Source organism: Quercus robur, chromosome 1 (assembly GCF_932294415.1).
Source record: "Quercus robur chromosome 1, dhQueRobu3.1, whole genome shotgun sequence".
NCBI lineage: Eukaryota > Viridiplantae > Streptophyta > Magnoliopsida > Fagales > Fagaceae > Quercus > Quercus robur.
In genome coordinates, this window is record NC_065534.1 from 22,207,373 (window position 1) to 22,210,003 (window position 2,631).

The 2,631-nt window shown below is 35.2% G+C and overlaps 1 long non-coding RNA gene across 1 annotated transcript; it reads right to left on the reverse strand.

Moving 5' to 3' along the window:
* Nucleotides 1-277: 277 nt before the first annotated feature.
* LOC126713798 (uncharacterized) lies at nucleotides 278-943 on the reverse strand. The gene is made up of 2 exons (XR_007651435.1): nucleotides 913-943; nucleotides 278-715 (listed from the first exon to the last, which is right to left on the reverse strand). It is a non-coding gene; the product is annotated as an uncharacterized LOC126713798 (long non-coding RNA).
* Between the last annotated feature and the right edge of the window lie 1,688 nt (nucleotides 944-2,631).

The following is a 2,631-nucleotide window of genomic DNA, read 5'->3' on the forward strand; positions in this document are numbered from 1 at the left end:
CAATCCAGAGAGGGGCTGGGAAAAATGGCCAAAAACTAGAGCCTCCCAGTCTGTCTCCAGGAGAAAGACTACTAAGGCGAAAATGACTTAACCATGTATGAACACCACGAAAAACCCACCGTCTGGTGACTAAGGTCTAGCCTTTCAAACCCACGCTCTACAAATGATATTGTTTGGGCCTTTTTACGTACAAACCCAACACTGTTACGGGTCGTTACAAATCACGTCCTTACATTAACGTTACTGACATTAGAAAAAAAGAAAAAGAGAAAAAGAGTTACAAAACAAAGAACTTCCATTAATTATGCATGAGTAAAACTGAGCAATAACTAAACATATTCCAAACAAAGTTATATATGGTTATTTATACCACTTATGCACTGGAACCGTTGGTTTAGCGAGACTAATTTCCAGGTCTAGCTGGACCGCTACTTCCATTTTCAATTGAATTAGGATGACCGCTATTTCCCTTGTCATATGGTTTAGCTACACCGCTATTTCCATTGTCATTCTTATAAGGAGAGGAATCTTGTCTAGGCATGGTGTGGTGATCATTATTATCGTTTGGATTGCTTATGTCCTGATCGATTAGCTGCTGCTGCTCTTGCTCATGCATTTCAACCGTCAAAGTTTTCCTATTTGTGGCCAAACAAGAGTTCACCATCATCAAGACTAAAGCCAGTGCTAGAAACCTCATCTTCAACTTTTACTGTCACTGCCATTCAAAACCCAAAAATTCAAAAGATTAAAAAAAAGAAAAGAAGAAGAGGAAGAAACATTATTATTATTGTTAAGTAATTAAGGAACCAGAATATATAATTAACTAGCAAAAGGAAAAAAAAAAGAAAAAAAGAAAAACAACATCTTTTAAATATATATCTATATTTTCTGGAAGCAGTGCAGAGTATTTACTTAGCCAACTAAAGGGTAAAAAGCTTTGAGACCTTATTCCGGTAGAGGAAGAAGTTTAAGTAATTTATAGAGGCGTGTTAGGGTTTCTGTGGTAAGCATGTTGTCAATATAATAAATTTATTGATATATGGAGTCTCCACCAAAAGAGGCAAAGTTAAGTGGGGTGCCCATATAATTGAGTTAAATTATTTTTAAAACAATTAGAATGATGAAGTTGAAAGATTTCGTAATTTCGTTGGTCAGCATTGGCACTGATTCACTGAAAATAGAAAGATTCCACCTTAGGTGGAATTAGCTAGGTAAAAACAAAACTTTCCATCAAGCACACGGAGAATAACCTGTTGCATTGCCTTTTGATGTAACTAAAAGCATAATTACTGTTATTTTGCTTAGACAGGTGTGCTTAAATAACCTCTTACAATAAACCCTAGCTAGTTTTAGGTAATGATGGTGGGTTGTCCACGCGTGGATATCTATTGAAACTAAGCACATGTTCCACTTGCCACAACATTTTTCCATTTGTCCACGTATTGATGGGCACGTCATTTAAGGGGTATATCTTTGATCTACTCTAGTAACTTGTTTCGACACATACAATTAATGAAAAACAGTTTGTGCCGCCAACAAGCCAAACATGTACGGTAAGGATACTATAACCAATCTTCATTAAAAATAACATATTGTCACCCTAGAGAGATTTAAAATTTAAATGGCTTATTATACCCCACACCCATTTGATCACATCGGATAGTGCATCCTTATTTAATCCCTCATGAGTCTAACAAACTTAGATCAATGCTCAACTCCTAAGACTCAATCTTGTATGTAAATTCATATCCTAACTTCCAAAGTCGACATGAATCCCATGGAAGTACTTACATAATCAGGACGTGTTACTAGATTGACTCTTTTCACCCTCATTCCACTCAACTTTGGATCATCCACTTTCCTTGTCTTGCCCCCTTTAGCCTCAATCAATCAGCCAAGGGCAATATGCTAAAGTACCAGTTGTAGATCATTTGCTTAAGACATAGTCAAAGGTCACATAGTGTACAAAATATAAGTGATAGAACTCATTCAGTGAAGGAACATGGATCCATTCTCACACATCCCTGTCAGTTGGTTGTGAAAAGCAAGTAGTGTGGTTATATATTATGATGTACTTCTCTTTATCTTAAAGAGTGTATATACTTTTGTTTCTATGATTCTTTACACCGCATGGATCTTAGTTTAGGCCTTTCCCAGTGTCTATCCCTATCTTTTTTGTTGGCTCACTACCTTAAGCACTTGGCCAAGATCTGCTCATTAAATGTTGTCTCTAGCTTTGCATGGATGAATAATATATACGAAACCCGACGCATTTATTGGCTCATGACAAAACGAAGAATGTGCTATATACATAACTACGGAGCATAAATACTGCAATATTAATAGGTTGATACTAAAACTTAATCACAAGCAAACTAATATGATTTAGAACAAAGATCATTTAACCCACATATGGCAGCCATATATATGTAAGACAAAATTTAGGTACAGTATCTTAGATATTATTTATTAAGTTCCTCTCTTAAAATTCAACCATGTGACTAACTAACGAAAAAATACACTTTCATTTTATGAGAAAAAATCAATATAACAGAATTTAAAAGGAGAACCTAAGTAACAGCACTTAAGTACTATATTTAAATCTTACTCTAATATTATATAGAACTCAGT